At 41.2% G+C, this 19545-nt stretch overlaps 1 protein-coding gene across 3 annotated transcripts in view; it reads left to right on the top strand.

The window, feature by feature from the left end:
• The window catches only part of ZNF536 (zinc finger protein 536), a 506153-nt gene that overhangs the window by 127411 nt on the left and 359197 nt on the right, over window positions 1-19545 (top strand). For all 3 annotated transcript variants that reach the window (XM_044427921.1, XM_044427919.1, XM_044427922.1), the window contains exon 2: window positions 16133-16265. The gene's annotated coding sequence lies outside the window, so the exon portion shown is untranslated. The remainder of the gene's footprint in view (window positions 1-16132; window positions 16266-19545) is intronic.

The following is a 19545-nucleotide window of genomic DNA, read 5'->3' as shown; positions in this document are numbered from 1 at the left end:
TGGAGGGCAGTTTTTAAAGTCCTAAGGGTTGTGTCTGTATTTATGTCTTTTCTTCAATCTAACTCTTATGTAAATGGTACAAATCTGCAAACAACCAGAGGAACATTCTCAAGGAAGGGATTGCATCTACATTTTTGGAAGTTTAATGCCAATTATTGCCCCATGCAATCCTCTAACATATAGTTGGGAACAACGAATGCATTAGTGCGTACCATCAGCTGCAGTTTATACATACTTAAGGCTTTAAAATACATAGCTCCTTTTGTTTTGATGTGAAAATTGCCTTAAATTGAAAAACACTGCCCTTAGTGATGGCTTGGAAAAAATGGAGATAGCTTTCCTGTACTTTTATTTTTTTTTATAGCCATTAATGTTGCAGTAAATCTTCTATTATTGTATACAGTTGAGATTATTCTTCATTCTCTTGCCTTTGGACAGGAAAGAAATTACTGGATTCCATCAGTGTTACTGGCAATCCTCATATTCTGACATCTGTTCCTTTCTAAACATTTTACCAACCTTGATGAAATGTAGTTTAGTGTTCAAAGCTGACTTCAAGGAAAAAAATGGGATGATAAAAAATAACATTGACTAAATACCAGAACTCATTTACCAATGACTTTCAATATTTTGATGGCTGGGTACTCTATTCCAGAAAACCTAGACAAGCTAAAGAATTTTTAAATTGTATTTAATCTTTGAATTTATCTAAAGAATTGACTTCATTTTATTTCTTTTTAAGCAGAAAGACAGGACAGGGATTCTGCTCAATTTTAATTATATATCTTTGACTTCTGCACTTAAAGAATAATTTGGACATATTTTAGATATGTCATACGTTTGGTGTAATCTAGAGATTAGTTTGGTGTGATCCAGGATTTCAGTAATGGTGTCTGTTTAGATCAGAATGGGTGTGTGTGTCCTTGGACCTCGCAGTTATCTCAGAAATGCACTTACACCTGAGTAAGTATGCTTAAAATTGCAACTGCAGGGATGGAACCACCCACCGTGACCTGAAAACCTCTCCCATAGTCCCGGAAAAGCGAAATCAGACTGTATCTGTTCACTCGTAAAAAATTACCCCATGTACCTCTTCATTTTCTCCACCTGCTTGGCAATGGACATGGGTTGCATCCTACAAGGTTTGGCTCAACCACCTCCCTGCTTTTCCTGGTGCATTAAGTATTAGGGAGTTCACACCAAAATGTGAGAACGATTTTCTGTTCTTGGTGTGATATGGTGATTCGCTTTCGCTTGCGTGTGTCTGGCTAGACGTTCTTTCTGCATTTCTGTTCTGTATGTTTTATAGCTGTATGTCTCTGTTTTAAGGCAGCTGGCTGACAGTACTCTGCTGTTCCTGGGGTTCTTGAGCAAGCTCCTCACTCTAGTTGAGACATCTAAGCCTTCAGTCTTGGTCAACAGATCTGCTTATTAACCAGTGCATGTGCAGCACACATGAACGGTGCAAAAATAATTACTAGAACGGTATCAGCATGACAGGACCATATGCCCATCTTCATATTCCTTCTGGCCATTTAAGAACATAAGTGGAGACATACTGGATCAGGCCAAGCATCTGTCCAGCCCAGCAGTCTCTTCATGGCTCACATTTGTGTAGCAAGTGGTGAGGGTGCCATATCTTTAGAAAGACCCTTCTCAGTTCTGTCGTTCTGATGATCGTGATTATTGTTCTGTCATATCTAGGAATGATGTTTGCGATGTTCTAAGTGAAGTGGAAGATGTGCCTTTCTGGATATGTTGTGCTTCTTTATAAGCAAACATGGTGTCCAGGTGTGAAGCAAAGAAAGATGCTAAAGATAGGGCGGAAGTACTCGGGATCACTTCAACACCTGTTCTCCTATCTAGTTTATATTTTAACTGAATATTTTCCAGAGCTAAATCTGATTGGGTCATCTCTGTCTTATGTAAAATGATCCACTGACTCATCAGCAATGGGAAATGAAACCTACTAAATTAAAGGGAAATTTTCTAAATTTACCTCTTGTCAAATGGTTGAGAAAAGAACCGTATTTTTCATTCAGCATCTGGGTTGTTGGAGACACTAATATGCTCCAGAAGTTATAAGCTAGCTGGATCTCTGAGCATTAATCCTGAGCTACTGACTTAAATTGGCACCTTGCGTAGATGGGCACATTTTCTGTCTAACTGGAGAAACTGCGTAACATTTTATTGCTTTTCTTTCTCAGCAAATAGAACACACTTAGAGTAGGCAACTCCCAAAGTATGATTTAACCAAGGTTTGAAACATGTATTTTCTTATGGCCCGAGCGATTAATTGCTCTGACACATGTTTTGCATATGAGGGTTCACACACCTCCTTGTGATGCAAGCCCAAATGAACACCATATGTGTATTTAGGTGTGAAAAATGTGCCAAGTAACATTGTCTTTTTACCCGCGTGTGTTCATTACTATTAGCTTCATAGTTTCCCTCCTCAGCCATATGAAACTTTTCAATTTCAGGCTATGCATACCCTCATAAATTCAGCAATTTTGTTTTACTGTCCCCTCTGTATACGTTAAAGATTTTCTCTGCATTTGTTCTTGTGTAGGAAGATCTTCATGATGAAGATCTTAACTTACACCTCTAGTAGTTTTACCGCTCTGCCTTGCTCCAGTTGCTTTCCCTCCATGGGAAAATCAAGATACCAGACAAGCATGACGTGTTAAGAAGTTCCTTTTGCCAATCTTCTGCTCCCAACTGGAGTTCTTGTATGGAGAAAGATCACCCACAACTGAATGTTGTGTGTAGTTTGAGTTTCAGCCACACTTTAAATCCCTCTTGATTCCAAGAGCAATTTGATAGGTTTTCAGACATGACGATAAGAAGCATATATGAAAATTTCTCGTATTTGTGTGCCTCATAGGAAGACTGCTAATGTAGAAAAGAATTTGGAAAGAAAATCAAATGTGTGTCACAGGAAAGAAGAGAAACCCAGACTGTTCCTTAATCTCAGAGAGAAGATCAGCTCTAGTTTAAGTGGACAGAACACCCTCCCTTTAATGTGTTCTGGGATGGCCAAATGTATCAATCTCAGTGTCCTTTGGATTCTTGTTTCTCTAATCTTGAATTGCCTTTGTCATGCGAATTTTAAAACAATTTTGCATGCACATTCACACACACTATCTGCATTTCTCCTTATCCATGCATCCCTGTACACAATTGCCCAATATACACATTTTTGTAAGCAATGTTCCTAATACAGTTTTACAAATATATGCATTTATGTGTATATTTACACAGTGATTGGAGAATTCTTTTGTAAAATTTAGAAGAATACAAATTTTGATGGGAAATTAAATAAGTTCACAGTTTGGTAGTAAAGTGTAAATGTGAATATGGGTTCATTAAAAGGTGAAATGCATTAATTTATCTACCACTAGTAGCTGGAACAGAAAAAAAGATGATTTCATAGTTTCAATTAAGCCCCCAAAATGATGGTTGTTTAAAGTATGTTAAAAAGGATTCCAGGGTGGATAGCATGCAAACAGTAACTTTAAAAAGCTAAAAATTGAAAACATGATACATGTCCAGTGTAGCTGAGCTCTTGGAACACAGAGGATTTTTTTAAAACTCTGCCCCCAAGTCCATGTTACATGCCAACATGGTAACAGGACTGAAGGGAAGCCTCATGGTTTTTGGCAAATGTGGGCTTAGATTTCCTGTCATTGTAATAAATAAATAAGTCACCATCATGACCATTTCATTAGATTTCACTTTTTAAATTAACACTGTCCATATTTAAATCCCTTTTTTCCCCTGGAATCCTTTTGCCCGAGTCTGTTAATGAATTAATTGAATGCAGTGCATTCACTTTTTGGTCACTGGCGTCCTGTTGTTCCATTCCTTCACTTGGTCTAACTGATAGTTCACTCACAGGATCAGCTTTTGAAGACAGCTTCTTTCAGAACATAAAATGCTTTTAAATGTTGAAAAAGAATACTGAACTGTTGTTCTTGGGTTGAAAGTATCCAGAGATGCATTTCTATTTTATATATTTCACTAATATAGCACCAAGATTGGATTAAAATGAATTTTTCCCCAACTGAACAAAGGCAATAATCTATCTGACAGTGTTGCTTTGAAGTTTGGTGTTCAGAAAATTTGGTGTGCGGGTAGAACAGGCGTCGCTTCTGTCAGGGCTTTAAAGGTTTGGTCTCAAAAAGGGCCGCCATTCCATGTAAACAGGCAACTTGGGTCTACAATTCATTGCTGATTTTCTTTGGTTATGATGCAACCCATGGGACATTGCAACTGGTGAATAAATAGCCATCCCTTTCGCAGGCTACCAATAGCTAATTGTATAATAATTTTTTGCTTAGTGTTGCTGTGATTAGTTGATCAGTGTTTCATATGGGAATTGGGGTGTACCCAAAGGCTATGTTTTTCATTTTTCACTTATAATTTTCTCCACATAAGTCTTCAATTTTGAACTTTGAATTGAATACACATGCACACTGACTTTGCATGGAAAAGATCAGTGACAAAAATCGCATGACGTTTCCATACCATAATTATTCCCTGAATCAGTCTTGAGAGTCTTTGGGAGTTCTGGAAAAACCTGCAATAAAGCTGTTTGTGTTTATACCTACAGTACTTACGGCTTAATTCCATCTCTCTCTCCCCCTCTTTTTATGTACAGACAAATTGTTTCCAAAAGAGGGAACTTTGTGTAACTTTTTACATTACTGTCTTTGTCTTTGTAGCTGGAGCAGTCCCTTGAAACTCAAGCCTTTAAAGAGAAACAGGATTAAGTTGAAAACCAGTTGTTTCTTCATTTGTTAAAAAATGCTGTGTTCTAAGCCCACAAGTTGTGTAGCCCCTATCATTCAACATGTATTTCTACTTCTTGGAAACAGGGCTGCATCCTCAACTTAACCCAATGCATTGTTAACTATAGGCCAGTTGTGAAGTACAAACACTATTAACCTCTTGTCAGAAGACACTCAGAATTGCAGATTAATTTACCCATTCAGACTAGCAGCACCACACTCCCCAACATGAAAGTTAGCAGAAGTCTCTGGCAACTTAGAAGCTTGGCTCCCTTTCTTGGAGGTATTTGTCAGAACGGGCAAATGTCCATGGTTGCTGCATTGTCTGGTACTTGGCCTGTTACAGACTCTCAGCCTAGCCTACCTTATAATCATACTGTATTATTTATAACTGATGCAACCTCTTCTGAACAACAATTGAGCCCTGATGTTGTAACAATACACCCCACATATATCAGCTTCATATCAGCCATTATTATGTTCATTTAGTTATGTTTATCTGCACCAAGGTTCAGAATTCAGAATCTAGCTATGTGAAGCCGAGAATCACGAAACTGTGCCATGTTTGAATGGCTCACATACTTCCCCATCTTAAAACATCCATGTGACTAAAAATTAGGAGAAAGCAAACTGCTCCCCTGCTCCCGGCATCTGTTTTCTCTGTTCAGGAAGATGCTTAGGTGGAGAAAGAGAGAGAGATGGAATTCTGCACCTGCAGTCTGAAGCACTGTGACTGAGCAAGGACTGCACTGGGTGTCTCTGTCTTCAGGTCTGATTGATGAGTGCAAGGAAGGAGGATACTGGCAGAAGGTCTAACTGAACTGCAGCCTTGGAATAAGGCTCACCTGTGTGGTTTACTTGCAACAGTTTGGTGGTTGGCTATTGCCAAAGCTGGGGAGCAGCTGCAGCTGAACAGCTGTGCAGGCAGAAGATTCCTTGTTCAATCCCTGGGAAATACATGCAGAATGATCAGGTTGCACATAATGCAAAAGACCCGAGTGATCACCTGGAGAAGTACTGCCTGTTGGGGTTCAGTGTGAGCTAGAAGGGGAATGACACTGAACTGGTATCAGGCTGTTTCTTTCCGATTTCTTGGCATTGTTAGAAGATGGTTACTATTTTTGGTATTTTGAGCAGAATTATTTGAATGGTCCTTTCCCGAGGCAATAGCCTTCAGAGTTTCCAGTCTACTAACTACCTTCAGCCAGTTCATGAATCCACTTCTCCATCTCTGTCTCTGTCTCCTCCTCTGTTACTGTACTGTTACTGCTATTACCTGCTTGCACACTACTGTTCCAAGCAGTGCTACTGTTGCCACCCGGCAGTTGCTGTCCCAGCCAGTCAGTCAAAGCCCAGGGCTAAATCAAAGCCCTGCGCTCCAAAACCTCTTGCCCTATTTCTGCATCAAGCAATAGATCATGGCAGAGAGGAACAATGGCAGCTTAGTTCCCACTGAAAGGACATGTGAACTTTACAGTTCTGAAATGCTCTGGAGATAATGAGGAGGTAAATCAGTGTACTATTGTTTGAAAAGATAGGCATTGTGGGTGATGGGACAATAGAGGAATATGTTAGAGCTTGTTACATCTTTAACACATTCCCTCTGATCACATTTTCTGTGAATCAACAGATGTGTGTGTGTGTGTGTGGGGGGGTTGTTTTTGCCCATGCGCACTTTGCTTTTGCTGTTCACTTGAACTCCTGTCTTTCCAAAATCCTGTCCGTATTTCTCCACCAGTTAAACCTCCTGTGTTGTGGTTTATCAAGAAAGAAAAGTGTTTCCTCTAATTCAGACAGACCTAATGGTGCTTGTGCTTGGGGAGAATCGCTACTGAATCTAACCTGTGCCCTCCAACGATGTTCCACGACTGTACCCCCAGTAAATCAGGGCTTAATAAATCAATAAAGACAGGCAGTCAGACTAGAAGCAGAACTGACCTTCTCCACAGCACGGGCACCCCAGATGTTTCCAATAGCTGAGTGTGCTGCACTGTGAGAACACATGTGTACGATATATAAAATTAAAACAATGGGAACCAAAATGTAAAAACAGGGCTTTGCAACCCACCCAGGGGAAGAGAGCGCTTTCTTTCTTGCTTTTTTTTATTATTATTAAAGCAGATCAGTGGAATATGAATGTGTTCCATCTACATTAAAAAAAGGCCATTGAATGCAAATGGTAAAATGCAAACAGGGCATTTTCAAGGGATTTGCAAACTAAAAATCTTCATACTTCCTTAGACTCTGTGATGCACCAGCTATGTATACATAGAAGTGAGATTGTGTTAGCAGTCCTGCCTCATATGCTTGCTTCTCACCCCAGTCAGCCATCTCATGGGTGGTGGCACTGATGTGGCAAGTGACCTGGGCAACCTACATGACCAAGAATTACAGTGGAAACTCAGGTTCTGACCAGAGGAGATCCCCTGCCACCCCTAGTCCCACATTAGCAGCAAGCCAAAGCCTCTTGATTGATTTCTCATTGATGTAAAAGCACCTGGTAATCTTAGGGTGGTTTTCTCTGTTAGACAGAATTAACAGTTCCATAGTATAATACAGAGCAGACTAGTCAAGTTCGTTCGTTCATTCATTCATTCATTCATTCATTCATTTAAAACCTTGTAGACCATCCTATTACCAAAGTCTCAGAATGGTTTAACAATTCAAAATGTAAGATTTAAAAAAAACTATTAAAACACAGCATCCTAATATTCAGCTAATAATAAAATCCTAATTAAAACAGTCAGGTCTTAAAACATTGGAGAGATAAAAAGTTTTGGCCTGGTGCTGAAGAGAATATAGTGATGGTGCCTGGCAAACCTCTCTAAGAAGCGAATTTCACACTTGGGGTACCACCGCGGAGAAGGCCCTTCTCCAGATAGTCACCCTCCTAATCTCCTTCAGGGAGGGCACCCAGAGAAGGGTGTCTGCCCCAGATCTTAAGGGGTGGGCAGGCACATATGGAAGGAGATGCTCCTTCAGGTAACCAGGCCCTAAGCCATTTAGGGCTTTAGAGGTCATCACCAGCACCTTAAATTGGGCCCGGGCTTCAACTGGGAGCTAGTGTAGGTGGAAAAGGACCAGTGTTGTAAGATAAGTGCCACAGTCCTAGCAACTCTACTCCAGCAGGAAAATTGGGGTTGGCTCATATCACAGGATTGATCATTCCCTCCTGTGCTGAATTACAGCACTGGCCAAGGTAAAGAGTCAAGCTTGGCCTTCCCAAATTGTACCATTTATTTATTTATTTACTTACTTACTTACTTACTTACTTACATGTACTTATAGGCCACCTATAATTGCCAAGGCCTTCCTAGGTGTGGCTTACAATGCATCAAACATACTAACGGACTAAAAACTCATTAAAAATAATGAATTAAAGATCTATATAAACAATTAAAAGGGCCACAGCATACAGGCTAAATGGTAAAAAAAAATCCTAAAAAGATACGTCTTTGCCTGGTGCCGAAAGGAAAATAGAGAAAATAGGGCGAATTTCCCTAGGGAGGGAGTTCCAGAGATGGGGAGTAGTAGCGGAAAAAGCCCTTTGCCCGGTTGCCACCCCTCTCATCTCCCTGAGGGGCGGTTCTCGTAGAAGGGCCTCCTGCGCTGATCCAAGGGGCCGGGTAGGTGTATGTGGGCTCAGACGGTCCTTCAGATAGCCAGGCCCCAGGCCATTTAGGGCTTTAAATATCAATACAAGCACCTTGAATTGGGCCTGGGCCACACCTGGTAGCCAGTGAAACTCTTCCAGAACTGGTGTTCCATGGGCCGCTCGGGCGGTGCCAGGTTTTGTAGCATCCCATTTGACCCAAAGTGAAATGTGAATCGCATCAGGACAAGCAAGAGGGAAATCATGAAAACAGCAGTTGCTGTCTCATGAAAATAACCCTGGGATAAAAGCTCTGAAATAAAGCTGTGTGGATCTGGATAACAGAATGAGTATTGAATGATTCTGATAGGATGTCTCCGGGGAAGGTGAATTCTTCATTGAGGTAGGCAGCTTTGTTGGAGTAGGCAGCAAGTGGAAACATTGAGGTTGCAACCTGTAGGGGTTTTATGGAGGGATATATGAAGCCAGAGGGTGGCTTCGGGGCATTTTCAAAGCCAGAAGAAAGAAAAAAGATATATTCCTGAGAAGTTCCAAGTAATGCTTTAAATTCCTTAAATTTGAGATGTAATCTTAGCTCCCAAAGGAGAGAAAGTGGGATGCAGCGAGCAGTAACAGAGCAGCCCTGTTCATCCATACTTGGCTACCTGCGTGTAATTCGAAAGATCAGAGGAGAGCCCTTTCTGAGCAAGGATAGAAACAATCGGCTTATAAAGAGTATTTTTACTTCATAGGAATGTGGTTCAGCTTGCTGAAAATCTATCCTTTGCATGGAGTCAGGCATAATCCTATGCCTACTTTGCCCTTGCAGTAAAAATATGCTTAATAGCAATTTCAGAAGGGGGAAAAAGATTCTATTTTAAGCTGGTTGAGCAGAATATCTACTTATAGATGGGAAATATAAGTGAATAATGTTAATGGAGCTCTGTTTTGTAAAATGCATGGGACAACTAATAGAATCTAGCTACTTTAAAAGTGGATGATTGAATTATGTTTAAGAGACTACCTAATTTATGACCTTTAAAATAGTTTTTAGAGCTGTCAACTTGATAGGGATTGTAAAGCCCATGGTTTCTCCATCCAAAACATTTTATTTTTTTCCTAGTAGTCTCCTTTCAAAGTCTGCATTCCAATCAATGCATTTTGTTATTACTTTATATTAGAGCAATGTCAAAGTTTGTTATGCTAAAGCTAATGCTATCCAAGAGGCATATTACCCAGGGTGTCTTTCTTTGCTTTGTTTGTCATTGTACTTTCTTTTTTAAATTTTAAGAGTCTTACAGCTCAATTTAACATCTTCTGCAATATCATCTTGTTAAAACATTCTTGTGGAAGTAACCTGGTGGTTTGGAGAAGAGCTTGCTCACTGGATCAATGCATATGAGTCAGGGATGGGGCTTCTCTGTAATGGCGAGGCATTTTACGTACCACGCAGCTGGTATTGTGACAGGCACCTTGCTGAGGGGCGCTGTGCAGAATGCATCTTTCATGCCCAGGAAGGGACTGATTGTGCCATAAGTTCTTAGAAGGAAGGGGCCTTCCCAGTCCAGTTCTTCAAATGCCTAGTGGAATTATCCATTCTGCAGGCTGCTCCCCTGTATGTGCAAGGAGAAGAGATCTGATGCTGTGAATAAATAGCGTTGACATACAGTACAGTGTTAAAGCCAAGATAAAGCCGTCCTGAGACTTTTTGCAAATAGGATGACATATAAGTATTTTAAACAAACGAACAAACAAACAAACAAGGCCATTTTTTTTCAGTCATCCAGAAGGTTTCTTACACCTGGATGATGATCAAGACAACAGAAGATACACTGGACGGATCCCTCCTGTACAGGCTAAAGAATTTCATCTCTTCCTCACCGCTTCATCTGTATCTAGTGCTCACGTCCTCATGACTTGGCTGCTTGATTATGTTTTCCTTGAAAAATGACTAGCCCATAGAGCAGAGATGGTGGCCCAGAGCCTGGTGTGGGACCCTGCTTCAGTGGCGGAGCATCTGCTTTAGATGCAGAAGGTCCTTGGCAGAGACAGTCTCCATGGAAAGACATTGCCAGTCCCTGTCAAAACTACTGATCTGAAGGTACACCCAGTGCCATTGCTCCTAGTTTTTCATTCTTGGCTAGCTTTTGCAAGGTTTCTGGTGAGGGTACTAGTTTTGGGCAAACAGTGGTTTTAACAGCCCCTTGATCAATAATAATAAGAAGCACCACAGCAAATAATCTTATGATCTGTACCACTTCACTTGCAACACAAGCAGAACTTCCTGGCTCTGTTGGAATCCTTGTGTCTGCTAAGAATGTGACACCATTGTCGTACCTTTTGCAGAGGAGACACATATGGCTATACCTGCTCTGTGCATAGCCAGGAAAGGTTCATATTTGAGCATCTGAAATATACAAAATGAACAACAGACAGAAGGAAAGTACACATGGAAGTGTAAAATCCAATATTTCAGTGACATTTTGTTAGTAAACCAAATCTGTTCAACGCAGAAGGAAATTAAGCTGAGTGGAAAATGTTTATTCATTATTCGTTGTACATACAGCGGCTATTCTAACAAGTAGCCTATATGCCCCAAGAGGGGAACAAAATGGTTGCAAGGGACCAGTTTGCTTACCAATGGATGGGCGGAGAGCATGGTTTGGCCTCCTTGCACGGCTGAGCTCTGCACATGCAGAACAGCTTCTGCTTAGGATCTCTTCTGCTCCCTAACCCTCTAGCCACCCAGAGGTATGGGCAGCGCCTAGTCTCCTTAAACATGTAAAAAATACACCTTGCTATTGAGTTGCATAATAGTAACAATAATAGGGAAACCAAAATATAAAAACCTGTGGGCATACAGGGGAAAATAACAACAACATTTTATAGATTATATTATCATCATCAACATCATCTAATGCAAATAATAATAACCGTCATCATCACAAGCAACAAGGGCTCAAATGCAGAAATAAAAGTAATAAAGTTTGAGGATGTAGGGAAAAAGGATTTTACCAAAAAAACATGAACTTATGTAAGAGTAGAACAATGAACTCTGTGTCCCTCAGCTCACATATTGGCTGTTTATTATTTAATAGATGTTTACTCTGCCCATCAAAAATATTTTTCCCTGCATGGTTTCCTGTAGCATGTAGAAGAGGTGTACCTAAGCAGTTTTCTTTACCTCTATCTTTGCTAACGTGAATGCCCAGTGCTACAAATATAATGTTGGTATAAGTGTATGTTTGATTCACCCTGCAATTAGTACCCTGGCTCCCCTTGGAACATTTTACAAAATAACAGCCCTCTCATTTATTTTATTTATTAAAACATTTTTATGCCGCCCCATTCGCCGAAGCCTCGGGGCGGCTTACAACATTAAGATAAAATACAAACATTAAGTTAAAATACAAACATCATTGGATCCGCACTCTAGCTGGATAAGACACATGGAGTGAATTGGACTTCCCTGCTCCTTCCTTCCATCAGCAGCATCCCCATGCTGCAGAGTTGGGAGAGCCTGCCGAAAGGAGTGAGTATGGAAAGGGAAGGCCTTCCCTGACCCCAGTTGTGTGGAGGACCCTTCCACGAGCAGAGCCCTTCCTCTTAAAGGGGCCCCTCCTGCTCCCAGAAAGCAGACCCTGGGCTCAATCCACAAGGCTGCCTTAATCCAGCCCTCCCCAACCTGGCAGCCTGCAGATGCATCTGGATTGCAGCTCCCAGAATTCCTATCCAGCAGGACCATTGACTGGGAATTCTGGGTGTTGCAGTCCAAATGTGTCTGGGAGGCACAAGGCTGGGGAAGGCTGCCTTAAGCGGCATGCAAGGGATCACAGGCTTCATAGCGAGGAATGCTCAGGGCCAGTGTCAGCACCCGTGGTCCCTGGACAGCTGCCATGTTGGGTGTGCTAACTTCTGTTCTGGCTCCTTGTCACTATTGCCGTTCTTTAAGCAGCACTGTACTCTGAGCCACCCCAAGCAGTACTGGATCGAACTGCCCCTTCATTACTCACAAAGGTCCCAGCCTAGCATCACTCTGGACCATTATATGAAATGAAATGAAATGAAATGAAATGAAATGAAATGAAATGAAAAGCGGCTGGCTGGTTCAATTCAGCCACCCAGCACTGCCGACAAAGCCACGTGAGCCTCCCGTGCCTATAGAGAGAGGGGATTTTGCACAGGGCCTCCTTCACTCTGGAGCTGGCATGACGATTGCCACTCTGCTCCTGCCTTTGTTTGCCTCGACAGTGGAGCTAGTTCTATCCAGGGATGTGCAAATCAACCAAACTCTTGCAAAGTTTGTTCTGACTTGGGTTTGTGTTGTTGTGTGAGCTTTGTTTTCAGCTTTTCTCATGAAAATCTGTGCATGCATTTTCCAAATGTATGAATCCATTGTGCTTATCTTTCACATTCATATGATTAAAGCATATTTAGGGACCTTTTTTTTTTCAAAAAGACACATTTTCCATGCCCTTTTTTCTAACATGCAAAATATGCATGCTGTAACACACTTTCAATTTTGATCTGTGAATCACACTGCAAGTTCTGAAATGTATGGATTTCAACTTCAGATCATGTCCCAGTCCATGTTCAGTCCAGAAGTATGAACAGGGTAAATACTGATAAAAACAAAAACAAACTGAAGTGAATTTCTTAAATATCCTTAGTTCTGCCTTATGGAATCTGTCTATCTAATGTGGCATCTATCAAATGAAACATGTAAATGATCTGCTGCTAATTTCAGAAGTTCTGTGCATAAGTCTAAAAAGTTCCAATTTCAGCCCTTAATGTCATTTTAATGCTATTTTTTAAAATGTAATTATAACTCCAACAGCATCTGAGATTTGAAGCTGACAATAGTGATACAAAAAGGGACGCTGCAAAAATAGCTCCACTCAAACTTTATTAGTGATTAGAGAGAGAGAGAGGAGTCATCATCCAGCTCTTTCCTGAAAATTATTTTCAGTTGAGATAGGAAGCCATTTGTTTTCTGGTGCTTGCCGCTTGTAGAACTAGACCCGTCTTGTCACCATTTTTCTGGTGGCATCTCAGACAGAATGTATCTGTGGGAGGGCTGGTTGTCCATTGCTTTGTGTTGGATTTCTCTTTCCTCTTTCTTTTGGGGCAGGAGGCTAGCTATGATATTCTGCTCCATGTTTCTTGTCCACCCACTGACCAATGATTCTAGATCAACTGTGCAATGAAATAAGGTCAGTTGCCTGAAACTGCTGTGTTAAGTTTGCTTCTCTTGAGAACTGGGTCTTACTGCCTATAGCTCAAGTTTGGAGAATTAGGAACATTTCAATTAGAGAAGAGATTAAGGAGTGATACCATTTTTCAAAGAAAGTTATGCTGTAGGAGAGCTGGTGGAGGGTTCGGTCAGGGGCTGGGATGTCTTGCACCAGCACTACTCCAGCTGTACGATTCTGTGCGCTTGCAGGAGTCAACCAAGTGCATAGAGAGCAAATCAATGCATTACGATGTAGTTTATTTTACCCTGAAAGTGGAATGGTTCTCCCCACTGAGGGGCATTTCCTCCTTGGGTGCCAGTGTTTGTTCAGAGAGAGCAGGTCTCTGGTTGAACTTGGGGTGATTACATGCCTAGGAGCATGGCGATACCATACCCTTAACTGATATTATTAACAGGTTTGGAGACAGGTCCAAGATAAGAAAGCTGCAGTTGCTGAAATTCCACTTCTGCAGTGTGGACAGAGGCCCTGTGTTCTATGTTAGGGTATACGGAAATCAGTTATGTTCGGTGCTGAAATACTGAAATGGTGCTTTTCTCAATTTTTGCGACATATTCACAAACAGATCACAGGGATGTCATTCCATCGCTGTTTGCTGATTTCCTCCAGTGAATACTTCTTGATTTTGTTGAAACTTTACCCATTCATTCTGTTATGATGGGCTGCGTGCATCGCATGCTGCCCTCTTTCGATTGGATATGTGGTGTAGTTATCCAATGCCATGCAAAGAGCAAGTTGACCGACCGACACAGCAGAAATGTTGAATTGTGTATTCAAGTTGTCAGTTAGTCATCCAATTAAGAGTACAAACAATAGCACATAACTCTTAGAAGTACCAACACAGCACAAATTCTGAATTGTATATTCATATATATTCATATATATATCACACACACACATTTTGATCCATTCTGTCATGTTCATTGTTGTTTTGTTCCTTGACTGGATGGCTTATATAATTAACTAAGATTGTGAACTGCCGATTTCAATGTGATACACCATTTGAAATCTGAACTCAAGAAATGTGCAACAATATGATCTTAAAACCCATGATGAAAAGGGAATATTCACATACCGCACACATTAGTAAAGGACATTTTTGAAGCTCACAAAATACACCCTGGATTGGCGCCAAGCAAGAGCATTGAGGCCTGATCTGAAGTCATGGAAACTGACCTAAGTAGAAATAATGTGACAAAACTTCATGTGCTGAATTTGTTGCTGGAGTTAATTTACGGACTTGTCTGCACTAGCAAACAACAGCTGTGTGTCAATATATTTCAGGTATATTGGATCAATTATACATGTAGGCTTCAGATAACATTGAAGGCCATTTTCTCATTTTTATTAATACCTGGATATGCACCACTATGCAAAAAAACCCATCTCAGTTCTAGTGTATACTGCATTAACCATTTCTTTTCTTACTTCATCCTTCAGTGCCTTTGGTATCCTTGCACTACCATAAATTTATCTATGTGCCCATGTATATTAACCTTAACTTTTTTAACCCTTTCATATCAATAGCATTGTCTTCTCTCTGCATCGCTACTGATTTCTCAGCTACCTCTCTCTTTTCCCTCTTTGGCCTCATCTCTAATGGCCCATTTGGCTTTATGTATCCCACGGATTTTTTCCTGATTTCTCTACATGACCCCAGAGGGTTGTGCCCATCATACCTCTTTCCCCTTCCATAGCCCACAAATCTATTTGCACGCCCAACCTTCACTTATTAGTCTCCCTCATGTTTTGCTGCACACCTTTCTACATTAAGCCATTTACTTCCTTCGGCCTCTTCTTAGGCTCAGTTTCTCTTCCAGCCTCCTGGTTGTCAATGTGCAGCTTAACCACCACAACTAACACGTTCCTGTTCCCAGGAGTTTGTGCTCGAAGAACGTCTCCACATACGCCGTGGTAGCAAATTCTGGTTCTGAGCGAACGTTAGGGAGCTATGACCAGTCTTTGTGTTACCAGCATGATAGAAGTGTTCCCAGAAGCATCTCAGCTTCCTTCACACATGCTGTTTTTTGATACAAGCTGAATGTCATGTCTGAATTATTCTTCAAAGAAGTTCAAGAGAAAGCAGGGGCTGGATGAACTGGCCTCAGCATCATTGAGTGCCCGTGAATCTCGGGAGAGGAGAAGCTGTGCAGAACAGGATGGCTGTTCTGGCATGCCGTCTAAGTGGGTGCCAGATATTTCCCCCAAGTGTTGAAAAGCCATGACACATAGATGCTTGGGGGCTCCAAATGGTCAGAGATGGGGACTTAATCAGCCCTCAGGCATTATGTTGTGCAGACCTGCTGGCACTGTATGTAAACAAATATTGCCAGGAGAAGTTGGCTCTGCCCCTAAAAAATGGCCCCATTTGCATGTGAAAATCAAGGAAGAAGGGAATTAGATCCAGAACAATGGAAGTCATATCTGCTTATTAAGTGATCAATGGCTGTTCATATAGCTTAACTATTTGGCTTAACTATTGTCTATTTTCACAGATGGGAAAACTGAGACAAAGCGGTTAAGCAACCTGCTTTAAGTTCTTGTCTGAACCAGGATTGTCATAGATGATATCTGGCCTTCTGATCATGTCTACAGACTACTAAGACCACAGTTTTCTATATGCTCCAGGTAAGAACATGTTGTGTGCTGGTGTACCAGGGTCTGCTCCAGGTTTATTAGACTCTTGGTGCCCTCCTTGATTCTCAACTTGCAAGTGTGGAAATGTAAATACCCTCCCAGAAATGCAATGCTCCCCCTTCTGAAAGAAGGATGCTCTTGAAAGGTTGCCCAGAATTGTTCAGCGCATAGTTAAGAGAGCAGAACCAGCATCCTGGCATGGCTGTTATTCTTTGCAAGTTTGTGAATCACTGGGAAAAGGAATGAGAACACTTTCTCATCAGATAATGTACCTTCTCATACTCTTTGAAAGATGGTAGGATAGAAAGCTTTGCCCTGTGACCCCTTCTTTTGATACCCAGTGCATCCCAGTGGGTGGAAAACTGCAGATGGACTCCAGCAGGAAAACTTTCAATGGGGGCAGAGGAATTCCAGATTTCAATGAATATTCAGCAAATTGTGATTTGAAGTATAAGCAAAAACATGAGCAAGCTTGCTAGATGGAAGCTAACAGCCTGTTTAAGGTAAGCTCTCTATGTTTATAGTGTAGGTTCTATATGGTCTGTCAATCAAAGAAACAGGTGAACAGAAATATTTATCAATATTATAATTATTACATTTATATTCTGTCTTTCTTCCTCTTGCAAGGAACTCAAGGCAGCTTACAAAGTCCTCCTCCTTTCCATTTTATCCTCAGTCACAGGGTTTTACAACAATGGTGTGCGGTAGCTTAGGCTGAGGGCTAGTGATTGACTCAGAGTCTCCGGTGGCTCTTGAACCCAGGTCTTTGTGTCCCATTCCAGTGCTCTTAACCTGGTTTGGGATTCAGTCCAGGTTGAGTGGGGTGGAGCAGTGGAGGTGCGCACAGATCCACTTTTCCACCTGCACATTCAAAGTAGTTTGTGAAAAGGGCTTTGGAGAATCCCCAAATCCATTATCTTGGCGGATGGCCCTTCTCTTCCATCATCCAGATCTGTTTTGTTCTTACCCTCTGCATGGTTCATAAGCAGGCCAGAGGCAAATCGGAACACATAGGAATTGAGCTGCAGCCTTAACATCCCACAGAGGCCCACCAGCATGGCTAGTAGCCTAGAGGCAAAAAAATCTCCAACATGCCAGTGACTGCAATGATAAGCAATTAAGTATCCTTGGCTTAACCTACCAAGAATCCTGGCCATTCTTGGCTCAACCTACCAGTTGCCCATGGGGAAAGAGCTGGGTCAGACTCAAAGGACTTTGAAGAGCCAGGAGGAATTCCAGTGGTCCAAGATGTCACATGGCTTCTCCTGATATTTGAGCCCCGACACCTTTTGGGGGTGCCTACCAACAATGGGGAACAGGCTAGTAGCTCCCTCTCCTAGTAACCACTCCACTCTCCTAGTAACCACTCCAGTGATGCAAGAATGGGGCATCTCGGTCCAATAGCTAGAGTCCAACTTCTGAGACCCCCAGTGGCTCATGTCTGTCCATGGACAATATGTCTCCCTGGCAAGCCCAGCCTCACTATCCACACTGGCATCTTCGCCTGCAGCACTGTCCCCAAAACACCATCATGTAGCTTGTGATTTTGCACCAAAGCTGGCTAGCTCCGACTCACACATTCATTCCCTAGCACAGCAAGCCTTAGGACTGGGCCATTAGATAATCAATTTCTCTGCTTGAAACTATTTAAGCATCACATTTCCTCCTAACAACTCCCTGTAGAAAAGTTAAACATGCTATGTGGCTTCCCCTAGTCTTCAGGATCAGTGGAAAACTCCTCAGGATTTCCAAATTAATATTCCCTGGGACTCAGATAAAGACTTTCAAAGTGAGCTTCAAAGTTGCTTCTCCTCCACCCCACCCATTTGCAATTTACTGTCTATATTTAACCATGTGAATGCAGATTGTAAAGAAGCATGAAGCAGCTTTAGCTCAGTGATGGCAGTTCCTTTCTACTGCTGGAAAGGAACTAACTATAATTACTTAAATGACACCTTTTGCAAAACATTAATCTTTGTGTAAATGGCTCTCTTTTCAACATGCTGCCTGAATGTGTGTGTGTGTGTGTGTGTGAGAGAGAGAGAGAGAGAGAGAGAGATTTTGGTGTGCATGTTTCATTCTTTTCGAGCCATATCAGGGTGCTCTGAAAGGAAAATGAAGAAAATTCCAAAATCCAGCCCTCAAAGCCTTGCTTCCCCCCTTCTCTGTGACCCCAGCAATCTCTTTAGCGAGCCATGGTTCAGCAAACTGGCACACAGCAGCCGTTCTGCAGTGGAAAAATCATAAACCAGATGGAAGCTTTACATTTTTGTTTAGTTTTTAAGAGCAGTTTTTATAACATCGCTTAAAATCGTTCTGATGCATCATACTGTTTACACTTAAGACTTTGTAGCTAAGATGTTTACACTACAGAGAATGTTTTAAGATATTTTATAGTTATGATATTTAGATAATTGGCAAGAAAAAAGATAGTTTGTTGAGATTACAGTGATGTTGGTAACCGTGAAGTAACTTATGAGACTCAATAAATATGTCCAGTTCGGTGGAAAGTACAAACTCAGTTAAAACAAAACAACACAAGAGGGAATGTCTTCTTAGTGAAATCATTTCCTTTTCTTAATCAAAAGATGACAACCAAAGCTTTAGAACTCCCATCTGTAACACACCATGCCACATATCTCTGTATCCACTGTGGGTTTCTTTTGTTTTTGTAATTGATACAGTTAAATCAGTTTTTAAAGTGTTAAAATGACAACAACAGCAGCATCTCCAACAGCAAAGTCATATGAATTGTGTGCAGAAGTGGAGAAATTTAGTTCTTGCTAGACAAAAGCTGGTCCTGCCTAAGTTGTGTTTAAGTGTGTCGTTTTCCTGTGAATGCTTCTTCAATGCCTTAATGAAGAATGTGCTTCTTCGGAGCATCTGGTTTTTGGATTTTTTCAAAAAAATGCATTAATCAAAAACAATAACTTCTTTTAACTTTTGTAAAGTGCTCAGAAGACAAGTATGAAAAATCTGTGTGTGGGCTTCAAATGTTGGGAATGCAAACATTTCACAATAAACATGTGTAAATGAAAGTACTTGGCTAGATATGCTGAAAGATAGTACATGCTGGGTTAATTAATGCATACCCCATTAAAATAAACCTTGCTTTCAAGATCTGACCAATAAAAATCATTAGTATATTTGGATCAGATGTGCTGATGGATGATTTTTATGTATATGTTAAACTTTTGTAGAAAGAATTGTCCTTGGAATACCTGAAACCAGATTTCAGATTAAAGTCAAACCCTTCCATTACCTCTCTGTC

This window comes from Varanus komodoensis, unplaced genomic scaffold (genome assembly GCF_004798865.1).
Source record: "Varanus komodoensis strain SLA01 unplaced genomic scaffold, ASM479886v1 scaffold19, whole genome shotgun sequence".
Taxonomy (NCBI): Eukaryota; Metazoa; Chordata; class Lepidosauria; order Squamata; family Varanidae; genus Varanus; species Varanus komodoensis.
Note: the sequence above shows the minus strand (reverse complement) of the source record. Positions and strands in the feature narration are given on the sequence as shown.